The 13,530-nt window shown below is 46.9% G+C and overlaps 1 protein-coding gene and 1 pseudogene across 4 annotated transcripts in view; one reads left to right on the top strand and one right to left on the bottom strand.

Moving 5' to 3' along the window:
- The window catches only part of SLC7A1 (solute carrier family 7 member 1), a 105,670-nt gene that overhangs the window by 13,389 nt on the left and 78,751 nt on the right, over window positions 1–13,530 (top strand). For 2 of the 4 annotated variants that reach the window (XR_007150746.1, XM_047851813.1), the window contains exon 1: window positions 11,936–12,212. The gene's annotated coding sequence lies outside the window, so the exon portion shown is untranslated. Of the gene's footprint in view, window positions 1–174; window positions 363–11,934; window positions 12,213–13,530 lie in introns of those variants that run through there. The other 2 variants (XM_047851820.1, XM_047851830.1) reach the window with 2 other exon arrangements.
- Window positions 3,945–4,519, bottom strand: LOC125161773 (transmembrane protein 126A-like; annotated as a pseudogene).

Here is a 13,530-nt window from a genome sequence, read left to right as displayed (position 1 = left end):
GCTGGTCTCGGGGAGTCCCTCAACCTAATTGATCTTTTATCTTCCCCTTGGTCCTGAATTCATTAGTACTGCCGTTCCCTGTGTCCCCCCCTCTCCCTTGCTCCACATTGGAGAAGTGTCTGGACATAGGTCAAAACCGGTTGGCAACATTTCCGGACGTCTTTCGTTTTATAGCAGGGTCACCATCTCCACTGCAAGCTCTCTGGGACCCAAAGTCTGAAACCATCCTGTAGAGAAACATGGCATGCATGCGTCACCCTGGAGCCTAAGGATATATCATCAGAAATGGTATATCTCTGTTTCCAGAGACATTTGGAGGACAGTCATCTCTTAACACCTGCTCTGCAAAACTCCAGAACCAGGTAAGCAGTCTGTGGTCGTCATTAACATCAAGCAGTCTGAAATGCCATTCTGTGCTATGGTTGGGAAAGATGAGGAAGAAGACAGCAATGAGTGAAAAGACCATATTGAGGCATCGTCGGAAGGCTTTGAGGTAGAATAACAACCATCTGAGTACTTTTAGCCATCACTATGCTCTTTGAATGAACTTTGCCTTCAGTACATGAACAGCTAGGATCTCCATTAACCTTTACTTTTAGCCATCACTATGCTCTTTGAATGAACTTTGTCTTCAGTACATGAACAGCTAGGATCTCCATTAACCTTTACTTCTTTTTTTTTTTAATTTTTAATGTTTATTTATTTTGAGAGAGAGAGAGAGAGAGAGCACAAGCAGGGAAGGGGCAGAGGGAGAGGGAGACGCAGAATCTGAAGCAGGCTCCAGGCTCTGAGCTGTCAGCACGGAGCCCGATGTGGGGCTCGAACCCACGAACCGGGAGACCATGACCCGAGCCGAAGTCAGAGGCTTAACCGACTGAGCCACCCAGGTGCCCCTAACCTTTACTCCTTTAGAGAAACCTCAACTTAAGGTTCACTACAATGTAGGAATTATATTAAGCATGTTTACTAACTAGTATGGCACAAACACCAATCAATCAATAAGGATTGGGCTATAAACAGTGGTTCGGTTGAACTGGTACCAGCCAGCTGAATCTCAGCCCTGCTTGTTGCAATCATGTATTCTCTTTCCACCAAGAGACCATATTCACCACCCTGTGAAAGACCGTCAGAGTTCCTCTATGCCAGTGGCTCTCAAAGCCAGGAGAGTTGGGGGGCGGTGATTTTGCCTTCCAGAGGCCATTTGGCAATGTCTGGAAACGTTTTGGGTTGTGGGAGGGTGCGATTGGCATCTAGTGGGTAGAGGCCAGGGATCCTGCTGAGTTTTGTACGATACAATGTGCAAGGCGACAGAGAATTATCTGGCCCCAAATGTCAGCAGTGGAGAGAGCGAGGAACCCTGGTCCAGTTAACATCCTCAGCTGCCCCAGAGCTACCCATGCTGTGAATTATAACAATTCTGCAGATGGTCGTGTTGGCGACTCCTTTCTGCTTGTCGACTTGGGGATACACTATTGGTTCATATGGAAAAGGCCTTTATAAATGCTACTGCCCCTGTGGCTTTTTTTCCTCCACTAAGCCTCTTAGTGGTCAGAGAATAAAATAACCAGGGACTAATCAAGGTATTCCATTTGTATTTCCTTTTATCAGCGAAGCATGTGTTAGGTGAAAAATATTAATGATAGTAGTAATAATGATGGGTAGCCTTTATGCAGTCATTATTATTGTGTACTAGGCACTGCATAGGGGCTTTTTAGGCTTTATCTCAACTCTTACAGCAGCTCATTTGCTTTCCTATTTTTTTTTTAATTTGTTTTTCAACGTTTTTATTTATTTTTGGGACAGAGAGAGACAGAGCATGAACGGGGGAGGGGCAGAGAGAGAGGGAGACACAGAATCGGAAACAGGCTCCAGGCTCTGAGCCATCAGCCCAGAGCCCGACGCGGGGCTCGAACTCACGGACCGCGAGATCGTGACCTGAGCCGAAGTCAGACGCTTAACCGACTGAGCCACCCAGGCGCCCCTCGTATTTTTTTTTTTTTTTAAGGAGGGAACTAAGTTCTAGAAAGGGCAATTACCTACTGAAAGTCCCCCAAGTAACTTTGTCTCTACCACCCACTACACTGGGTTTGTTACCTTGATAGCCCACTCTCCTAGATGGAATGTTCAGTGTGAGATGCAAACATAGAGACCTAGTTCCAAGATTGTGAGGTGAGAGTAGCTTAAGCCTGGAATGAGATGGCTAGGGTTATGGGCAGGTTATTTAGAAGCTTAAAATGTCTTCGTATAAAGTTCTACATTTGCTTTATCAAGTAGAGACTTCTGGGGTGTTTGAGATCTCATAATTTTTTATCTTAATGCGGCAAGAAGCTTTATCAGCAATAAACATTTCCAGAGTGCAAGAACCACACTGTGCTAGGCTTGGCTGAAGCTGGCCTATCACCCGATGGCATGCCTTCCTAGAAATCCAGAGAGAGAGATGGCTTCTGCCAGATCAAATTCCTGCAGAAACTAGCTAAGCCTCACAAACAGTGATGATCTGGTGAACTGCCCTCAGGTGCCATGCAGAACCCTAAGATCTATAGGGAGACCTTCGCTGCTTGAGTAGGCAGATGGAAAGGGCAGCGGAAGAGAGTCAGAAATCTGGGTACGAGGGTGCATGACCTTTTTTTGATTCCTTTTCTTCAGGTCAGAAGGCAAGAGGAAGGAAGAGTAGGAGGATAGAGGAAAGGACACTGGATAGGGGTGAGCTAGTGTCTGTGGACCATCGCCTGCCTTTCCCACATCATCTCATTCAATCCTCACAATATCAGTCAAGGGTAGACAGTGTTGCCCTCATTTAAGGGAACCCTGAGACACGAAAGAACTTGATCAAAGTCACAAGTTGACTAGCAACGGAGTCACAGTTTTCTGAAGCTCATAGCATAGTGCTCACATCCGCTGAGAGAAAATGGACTGCTCGTGTGGGCAGCACAGCTATGAGACTGCAAGTTATATAGACAAGGAGGACGGGGAGAACCTTGAAGGTTTACCTGTCGTCCACACTGGGCTCAGGAGCCAAGTGGGAGAGAGCAGTTGTGGGAAACACTTTACTAGCAATGAATTGACCAGTGAGCAAATGGAGACATCGGTCTTAGGTGGAGAAGAGCCCTCAGGGGCCCTGGCTCTGCCTCTACTTGGTCCCAGGACCACAGGGACTCTAGGGTGTCGCCCTGTTTCTGTAAAACCAGATGTGTGCTCTGGTGGAGCTTAGGTCTTGTGTTTTTCAGCTCTGACAGTCAGTCTCCATTTAAAATATGATTTCTACTGGGGAGCCTGGGCGGCTCAGTCGGCTAAGCGTTTGACTCTTGATTTCAGCTCTGGTCATGATCTCGCAGTTTGTAAGATTGAGCCCTACATTGGGCTCTGTGCTGATGGTGCAGAGCCTGCTTGGGATTCTTTCTCTCTCCCTCTCTTTCTGCCCCCCCCCCCCAACTCTCTCTCTCTCTCTCTCTCTTTTTCTCTCCCTCTCTCAAAATAAACAAACTTAAAAAAAATAAAAATAAAATATGATTTCCACCATATACTAATTTGCTAGGGCTTCCATAATTAAATACCATGGGCTGGGTGGCTTAAACAGCAGAGATTTTTTCTCTCACAGTTCTGGAGCCTGAGAGTCCAGAGGGTTTAGTCTTTTTTCTTTCTTTCTTTCTTTCTTTCTTTCTTTCTTTCTTTCTTTCAACATTTATTTATTTATTTGAGAAAGAGAGAGAGAGAGAGCGAGAGCATGAGTGGGGGAGGGGAAGAGAGAGAGACACACACACAGAATCCGAAGCAGGTTCTAGGCTCTGAGCCCGACGTGGGGCTCGAACTCACAGACCGTGAGATCATGACCTGAGCTGCAGTCGGACACTCAACAGTCTGAGCCACCCAGGTGCCCCTGTTCTTTTTTTTTTTTTTTCCCCATACATTACAATTTTATTTTCATGTACACGTTTATTTAACAGTCACTGAATCTCTAAGCCAGGGCCAGGTAACTGAAGAGGCTTTATACTTCGCTTGTATCGTCTAGACCCAGGGTCTGCTGCAAACGAAGTCTGGAGCAAAATGGGAAATAACACCTTTCTAAAGCCAGGCTTAGAAATTCTAATCTAGTAAGTTGTTTCCTGTCTCTGGTGTCAGGGCTGATTCCTACCTGGCCGCTAGGCCTCCATTCACAGGTATAGCCAAGAAAATAGAGTACAGACCGCCAAAAACAAGACCAACCAATCACCCTGTGTTGTGGTACCAGCTTCACAGCTCGAGTCCCCTGTATTCAAAGGTAGACTTACAAAGCCTCCATCAGCTGTGTGCGCAGTCAAAAATGGGATCGCTGCCACGGGTAAGCCAGCAGCTACAGGAGCCTGTGTCACACTTAAAAACTATTTGCTATTTGACCACAGGAAGCAGCATTGTGTCCAATATACGTTCTTCCATGTTCAAGTAGATTCCTTTCTGCTTCTGGGAGTTGGTTAATTTTTCTGGTTATGATATAGAAAATTAAGTTTTCCTTGACAGTATCATCTGGTTCATGATTTTCCATCTGGGGCCTTATATTCTCCTCACAACAGCCGGTGCCTCCAGTGGGCTTCCTCGGCCACGCTGGGGCTCACTCCAACCTTTGCTTGACTAGCCTGAGTGCAGCCATCTTTGGCCGACATGTGACTTGGGTCCAAGTTTAGTTTCTTTTGAAGCTTGTAGATGGCCGTCTTCTCACTGTGTCCTTAAATGGCCCCTCCTCTGGGCTCACGCTTCCCTGGTGTCTCTCCGTATTCTCTAATCTCCTTTTCTTATAAATATACCAGTCATATTGGATTAGGACCTCATTTAATTTAATCGCCTCCTTAAAGGCCCATCTCCAAATATGGGCCATAATCCAAATTTTGAGGATTTGTAGTTTAGGGCTTCAACTCAAGAATTTTAGGGGGGCACAATTTGTCCATAACACTGTATAATCCAGAATGTCCTCATGTGTTTCCCAAGTTTAGATGTCAAAGGATATAGCATTTGTATGTTAAAGGACACAGCAAAAGTATGGAAGATCAGTTAAAAGCTTTTTCACGGAGCACAAAAAAACTTCCAAACACTTTGGAAACGCGATAGGAAATATATACCATTGGCCTCCACATTTGAAACAAATTTAAACTGGGAAGGTGAGTGAGGAAGATTCCTCTCTCAGTGGTGACCTCGCCAGGGCTCAGATTAGAGCTTACGTCAGTACTGGAGGGCTGGCCTGGCAAAGCGAGCCCAAGCCTAGGGCTCTAGTTAAACAGGGGCTCCAAAACGTTTTCGTTTGAAAAAAAATGTGATGTTACGGAAAAAAAAAAAAAAATTGAAGGGAATCACAGCAGTAGGGGGAAAATGGAAATGGTTAGACTTCCACAAATTTATTTCAATATTTTTATTTTAAATATGTACGGAGAAGACAAGGCATCATCAACGTCTCAGAGCTCCTACCCTGGTTCCCTGGTTCCCCGGCACTAAATGCCTGCAACGCTTGTCAATAGCTGAATGGCAGGCCCGCGCTGGTTTCTAGACAAACCACAAAGATCAGTGAGAGTTGAGAATGAAGGCGTGTGTGTTCTTTGACTATCTAGATTTGGGGATGAAAATGGGGCTGGGGGCAGAATCTTATCTTGTGTCTGGGCTACAGTTCTGATTTTTAATAACAGCTATTGAGTTTCTTATAAATTTTCGACGTGGAATATTGCGATAAGTAAGTATACAAAACAATTAGAACTCTTAGGGACCACATTTTTATGTTTCCATCTTGATTATCTATGATATGCATGTATAACATGTTTACATATGTGAATATAGGTGTATATGTGTGTATGTACAGTTTTTCAGACAAAAACATTCTATACCATTCTCATAATCTGAGTACTTCCCACACCATTAACTACCATTTGAAAACATGATACTTAACGGCAGCTCAATAGTCTGTTTCATTTTATGAATGGAACAGGGTGTATTTAACCAATTATTTGTATTTGGACCTCTGTGCACTTTCTTCTTTTGCTGTTGCCAATAACCCCGTGATAAATATACATGGGCATAAACCTGTGTGGCATCTCTCACCATTTTCTTACAGCTGCATATTCTTACAAAGATGTACATTGTGCGAAAGACAACGCGTCTGCTTGAGGGTAGGCACACTGCGTTTGTGGTGGAACAGAAGCACTTTCTACCATAACACAGTGGTGCATATAGCTGGTTTCAAAGGTCTCCTGAAAATTTGGCAGAGTTCTGATTTCATTCTCTGTCAGCTAACCAGCAGTCAGATCCTCTAAGCCCAAAGGCCTGACTTTTCCATGCTAATGGGCGTCAGGCATGTCTCTGTCTTTTCTGGAGGGGCAATATTTTGCCAAGGTGTCTCTAAATTCTTCCCATGTGGCCCAGGGTAGAAAGCCCCGAGGATAGGAAAGCTGTATTAATTGGGAATCTTTTGCATATAAGTGACAGAGACCCAACACAAATGGCTTTGGCAAAAAGGAGCATCTCTACCCAGATGGGCAGCCCCAGTGAGCACCGGGACGGGGACTATTAGCACTCACTTCGTCCCTCACCTTAGACTTCTTTGTGTCCACTTCATCATCTCAGACCGGCTAATTCCACACAGCTGCTGTGGCTGCTGGTGCCACCTGGCTGACCCCTGTCTAGCTCTGCTGACAAGGAGGAAAGAGACTTCTCTTTCTTCCAATTCCTCAAGGGCTTGGGACGGCTTCTAAGGTGATCTCAATTCATGTCATCGGTCCCCCACGCTATGAGTCCTCACTGTAGCCAGGGAGGAATTGATCGGCTGGGATCAGGGGCCTCCCAACCCCAACAACATTTCTGTGCTGACAGAGGTGAACCCCGTGAGATGGTAGTGCCCGTTGAAGACACAATAGCAGGGGAGGTTGGGAGGGACAAGAGCAGAATCTCCCAGAAAAGGAGATAATGCTGGTTCCAGAAGTACAGAAAGGAGCTGGCTAGGTAACAGTAGAAGTCCTCTGAAGAATGCAGTAATAACTGTGTCCTTTCCCTCCCCACCCGGGCCCCCAGGGAACCAGGGCGGTGACAGTTTACCCCTCGGTTCTTGAAGGGCCAGCTGACAGCCTTTTCCTGCAAAGTGTCTGGTTGTAAGAATAGTCCTTTATTACAGAAGATGAAACGCTCCAATTTAGTATTTTGCCTGACCCCACAAATCAGTCTAGTTGTTGAAGTGAATAGCGATGTTCTCTGGGCATTCGTTATGGGCCGGCTGTGCTGCTAAATGCTTTGCGTGCATATCATCGTTTATTCATTACCAGAACCATAATCCTTATTTTAGAAATGAGGAAGGCAGAACTGGGAGAAAAGGAACTAATTTGCCTAAGTATATGTAACTTAGCAGTTGCACAGCCAGGATTCGAAGCCATGTTCTCTGACTGCCGAGCCCACATGCTTAACCTATCCATTACACAGTCTTGAAACGCTAGAAAACGAACGGGCTGTTTCCTTGATCTGCTTAATAATAATTATTAACTGAATACTTTCTTTTTTTTTTTTAATTTTTTTTCAACGTTTATTTATTTTTGGGACAGAGAGAGACAGAGCATGAACGGGGGAGGGGCAGAGAGAGAGGGAGGCACAGAATCGGAAGCAGGCTCCAGGCTCGGAGCCGTCAGCCCAGAGCCCGACGCGGGGCTCGAACCCACGGACCGCGAGATCGTGACTTGGCTGAAGTCGGACGCTTAACCGACTGCGCCACCCAGGCGCCCCTTAACTGAATACTTTCTGTGTGTAGACCTATACCAGGTGCTTTATATATAGTCTATCTATCTATCTATCTATCTATCTATCTATCTATCCTTAATTATATTTTATATAAATGTACATAATATACAGTTGATCCTTCAACAACGCAGGTTTGAATAGTGCAGATCCACACATAATGGATATTTTACAGTACCCATAAAATGTATTTCCTCTTCCTTATGATTTTCTTCCTAACATTTTTATCTAGCTTACTTTAAGTGTCAGCTAACCAATAGATCTCTAGCTTACTTTATTGTAAGCTAGAGAAAATAGGGCATACAAAATATATGTTAATTGACTGTTGATGCTATAGGTAAGGCTTCTAGTCAATAGTAGGCTATAAGTAAAGTTTTTGGGGGAGGCAAAAGTTATACACATATCTTAGACTGTGTGGGGGTACAGTGGGTGGGGGAGGAGGGAGTTTGGTGCCCCAACCCCTATTTTGTTCAAGGGTCAATGGTAGAGTCTAATTATATGTATAATAAATAATATATATAACTATACTACATAGTATCATACTGTATATAATACATGGTATTTATATAAATTTACTTTTATATACACACACTATGTACAGTATTTCTATATATACTACAGTTTTAGGTTTACAAAAATCTGAGGGGAATATATGGAGAATTCCCATATACTCCCTTACCCCCCATTCAGTTTTTTATTATTAACATCTTGAATTAGTGTGGGACTTTTGCTATAGTTGATGGGCCAATATTTGAACTCTTATTATTAGCTAAATTTCATAGTTTATGTTAAGGTTTACCCTTTGTGTTGTACATTCTAGGGATTTTGACAAATGTATAATAACATGTATCCACAACTACAGTAGCCTTTAAAGTAGTTTCACTGCCCTAAAATACCCTGTGCTTCACCTATTCACCCCTCTCCCCTCTTCCCCCCACAAGCCCTTGGCAACTAATGATCTTATTATTGTCACCATAATTTTGCTTTTTCCAGAAGTTGGAGTCATACAGCATGTTGCTTTTCAAACTGGCTTCTTTTACTTAGCAATATACCTTTAATGTTCCTCCTTGTCCTTTTATGCCTTGCTAGCTCATTTCTTTTTGTCAAGAGGTAGTACTCCACTGACTGGATGTACCACAGTTTATTTATCCAGTCACTTATTGAAGGGCATCTTGGGTGCTCCCAAGTTTTAGCAATTACGAATAAAGCTGCTATAAACTTTCATATGTAGGTTTTTGTGTAGACACAACTCACTTGGGTAAATACCAAGGAATGCAATTACTGGCCTGCGTGACAGGGCTATGTGTAGTTTTGTGAGAAATTGCCAAAGTGTCTTCCAAAGTCGCTATTCCAGTTGTCCCTTGCCAGCATTTGGTGGTTTGGCATTTGGGGTTTTTGCTAGTCAATGAATGTGCAGTGGTATCTCATTGTTGTTTTAATTTGCAGTTCCCAACAACGTATAATGTTAAGTATCTTTTCATATGCTTATTTGCCATCTGTATATCTTCTTCAGTGAGGTGTCTGTTCAGATCTTTTGCCCATTTTTAAAATTGGGTTGTTTTCTCATTGTTGAGTTTTAAGAGTTCTTTGTATATGTGGGGAACCAGTACTTTATCAGGTATGTGTTTTGCGAAGATTTTCTCCCAGCCCATGGCTTGTCTCTTCATTCTCTTAACAGTGGCTTTTACAGAGCAGAGGGTTTTAATTTTAGTTCTGAAGTCCAACTTCCCAATTTTTTCTTTTGTGAATTACGCTTTTGGCATTGTACCTAAAAAGTCATCACTGAACCTAAAGATCACTTAGATTGTCTCCTCTGTTATGTTCTAGCAGTTTTACCATTTTGCATTTTACACTTAGGTCTATGATTTATCTTGAGTTAACTTTTGTGAAAGGTGTAAGGTCTGTGTCTAGATTGTTGTTGTTGTTTTTTTTGTTGCATGCGGCTGTCCAGTTGTTCAGTACCATTCGTTGGAGAGACTATCCTCTCTCCATTGGATTGCATTTGCCTCTTTGTCAAAGATCAGTTGACTGTTTTGTGGATCTATTTCTGGGATCTCTTTTCCATTCTACCTTTATACGTATTTTTCTTTTTTCCCCCCAGTTTTCCTGAATACATATTTTTCATTCTCACCACAAAGTTGCGCGTATCCAGCAGGTGGTAAAATCCTTACTTTGAAGTTGGGGAAACTGAGGCCGAGAGAGGACAAACAATTTCCTCCGGCCAGCAGCTAGCAGGAAGCAGAGGTAGACGTGAAAACCCCATCTGTCTGACTCTGATTCTCTGCACTTTCTTTATCTCCATGCTGCCTGATGGTGCTAGGCTGGGACCTGGTCTGTCAAGCTTAACTTTCTAAGATGCTTTGCAGGGCCTAAATTCAAGCATCTCCTTTCCTTAATGGTCTCTGAAATCATGGCTTATTTGCTCCTTGATTCTAATCAAGGTTGCCTGTCATTGGTCCCTCTGGGCCTGCTGTGTGACTCCTAACCTGCCTGGAATTTAGCTTTACTGAAAACATTCAGCCAGTTTTTTTTTTTTTTTTTTTTTTTTTTTTTAACGCTTTTCCCCTTTTTGCTGAGACCTTGAGCATATTTGTTCTTTCCCTGGTTCACACTGAATCCTTTTTGCCAGGAAGTTGCTTGCTTATGGGCCTTGTCATTGAGGGTCTCCTATTGTCCTCCTGATGACAAAGCCTGCTGGGTTGGATTGTTAAACTGAGCACAGTGCTAAAAATCCCCTTGGATAAGTTCTTCCCCATCAGGGCCTGAAATACTTGCTTTTAGAATGTACACGTCTTAACTGTATGTACCCTCTCTGTGTTGTCCAAGCAGGGCACCTCTACAGCCTTCAAAATTCTATTTTACTGCCAAGAGTCTTAAAAAAAAAAATCCCACAGTCATATTTCAAACACTAAGGGATAGACTTCTGATAAGAATATAGGGTTTAAAAAAAACAAAAAAACATAAGGTTTAGATGCTCCAAACAGAGGTGGAATAGCTCAAAGAAGAGCACACAGCAAATGGTAGAATTCAGATTCAAATCCAGATCTGGTGCAAAGGCAAAGAGGATGGTCCCTGAATCACACCAGGCTTCCTTCTGTGGGAAGGGGACATCCTTTGATGGCATTATCAGCAAGTGAAGGAAGCTGTGTGGGATTCAGGAAGAGCTCCAGCACGGGAGACCTCCATAATGCAACCCCAGCAGATGGTTTCAGCACCGTACAGCTGAAACTGAAATTCATTTTGAAACAACACACACCTAGTTGCTTATTAGGACACCAAACACTGTTCACAGTGCATTACCAGTATTAGCCCATTTCTGTGTGTTCATTAAAACCTTTCTGAAGGGGGTGTGTTTAGAAGGTGTGGAAAGGATTCCAAGGTCATGAACACTGTGCTATCGTTTTTCTGTTTTCTTACAAAGTTAGGAGGCTGGCGGGATTCTCTGACCCGTTCATGTCTCCCGTGTCACAGATTACTGGATCTTTATAGGCTGTGATTCTTTCGTGGGTTTTTGCAGCAAAGAGAGACAGTAAACAGGGAGCTTGTTAGGTGAGCACTGTGGGGTTCGGTTCTAAAGTTTTTGCCATCTCCGGAAGAGTAACTCTGGAAGTAAGCCGCTGTGATCAAGCCACCCGGTCAGGTGTGCTTGTCCTACTGCTAAGGGACCCAGGCAGATTCAGGCTTCCTGGCAGAGGGTGAGGATAAGTTGCTTATTAAAAACACAGGAATAGCAAATGATAAAACAATCCAATGACAAAGAAATGAAGATTTATTAAAAACAAAACGAAACCTTGAAGCGCCTCTCAGATGTTTCATTTCTGGAAAAGGAACACTGGACTCGAGCTCGGTGTCAGCTCCGCTCGGGGTGGCACTGCAGAGCCTGCGGCACTAGCCCTGGCCGGCGCGGACGGGCTGTCAGAGGACGGGAGGATGCGGTCGCGCCGCGGGCTCCGATTGGCTGGGCTATGGCAACAAGAGGGCGGGGCAGCCGCGAAAGCTCCAGGAGGCACCGCCCGGCCGGCCCGCCCGCCGGGGGAACCCCAGGTCCGGGCGCAGGGCGCGAAGACGCCCCGCCCCGCCCCCCGCCCCGCCCCGGCCGCCGCCCCGGGCCCGCCGCCGCCACCGCGCCGCACTCCCATTGGTGCCCGGCGGTGACGCGCGCGAGCGGGCCCGAGGCTGCCAGGGCCCGGGGGCGGGCGCTAGGGGCGGGGGGCCGGGCGCACGGCTGATGAAACCCGGCGCCGGAGCCCGCCCGCCCTCCACGCTCCATTCAGTCAGCGCGGGCAGGTGTGAGCCTCCGGTCATCTGCCGCGCGGGGCGCGAGGCCAGCCGGCATCCGCTCACCGCAGCTCCCGCTCCCGCTCCCCGCGGGCCGCGCCTCCGTCCGAGCCGCCGTCGTCCGGCCGCGCGTGCCTGAGTCCCTCGGAGGACTGGTCCGCATCCTGCCACCGGCAGTCCGCTCGCCCGCCGCCGCCGCGGTGAGTGCCCGGCCCCCGCCGGCGCCAGGGCGGCTGCCCGGGTCCGGGTCACCTTGGAGGGGCCCCCGGCGCCGCGTGGGGCCGCGGGAGGGCGGCGCGGGGAGCGGGGAGGGACGGGCGCCCGGGGCGCCGGCATCCTCCGGGGTGGGCGAGGGCAGGGCGGGCGCGGGGCTGTGCGCGCGGGGCCGGTGCCCATGCGGCTGTCTCCTCCACCGGAGTCCATTTTGGTTCCCTGAAGGCGCGGTGTGGTGCATGATGCAACACCGAGTGAGTAAGCGTGGACGACCCGGCGCCGCCGTGATGCCGGCCGCGCGCGCGCCGGCCAGCGACCCCGCGCCGGGACGCTCGGGGTGGTCGGGGTGGGCAGGGGGCGAGAGCCGGAGCGGGCACGCGGGCCGGCCCGGGAGGCATCCGGAGGCCTGCCCTTACATGGCGCGGAGCGGAGCACCCCGCCCCGCCACGAGGTCCGCGATGTGTCATCGCAGCGGTGGGAGCCCGCCCTGCGGCCGCGGGGGGTGGTCCCGCGGCAGGTGGCCCGGCCGGGGATAGCGGTTCACCCCCGCACCCTGCCTGCGGCGCCCACCTCTCTTCCCTAGACCTCGTGTCACTCCCCGGCCCGTCTACACCTCTTGTCTGAGTCTCCAGGGTTATTTCGGGCAAGTTCCGCCCCCCCTGGGTGGGCTTCCTCGTGACTAGATTTGACCTGCGAAGGCTGAGTTCTTCAAGCCTTCCAGATGGTTTGGAGCGAGAGGAAGTTCTTCCGGCTTAATAAAGACAACCTATTCGCAGTGTGTTCCTTTTCTGCGTAGTAGAAAACGTCCCAGACTGAGCAGGTCAGGCAGGCGTTCTAAACCTGTGTGTACACAGAGCAGCCGTGAGGCTGTAGTACTACAGCAGCGTGCTGTTTTATTTTAGCTCCTTCCTCTTTTCAGCGGGTGTGGGAGATAGGAGTGCTGTTTGACTTGTTAAGATTAGGATACAGACATGTGCCTTCAGCAAGAAAACTACACCTCCCAATACACAGGGTCAGGCTCTCCTATAGAATTAACCTACGGTTGTGTTTTATTGCAGGTTTAGTTACAGGAGGAGAGGGTTGGGATTTCAGTCCCTGGTGTATTTCCCTAAAAATGTGCTCTTTAAAATTTGACCGGGCAGAACTGTGTACTTTTGGCCTGTGGTTGCATTTCCTCGTTGTCTTTAATTGGAATTATAATTTATTAGGGAGTTATCGTAACATTTCTTGTCCTTTATGTTTGGTTCAGATAATAGGAAACCATGATACATTTATTCCCCTGATATTTTTAGTTGGTCTCAGTGG

The sequence above is a fragment of the Prionailurus viverrinus genome, chromosome A1 (genome assembly GCF_022837055.1).
Source record: "Prionailurus viverrinus isolate Anna chromosome A1, UM_Priviv_1.0, whole genome shotgun sequence".
Classification (NCBI taxonomy): domain Eukaryota; kingdom Metazoa; phylum Chordata; class Mammalia; order Carnivora; family Felidae; genus Prionailurus; species Prionailurus viverrinus.
The sequence above is the reverse complement of the archived record's forward strand: the minus strand, read 5'-3'. Positions and strand labels throughout refer to the sequence as shown.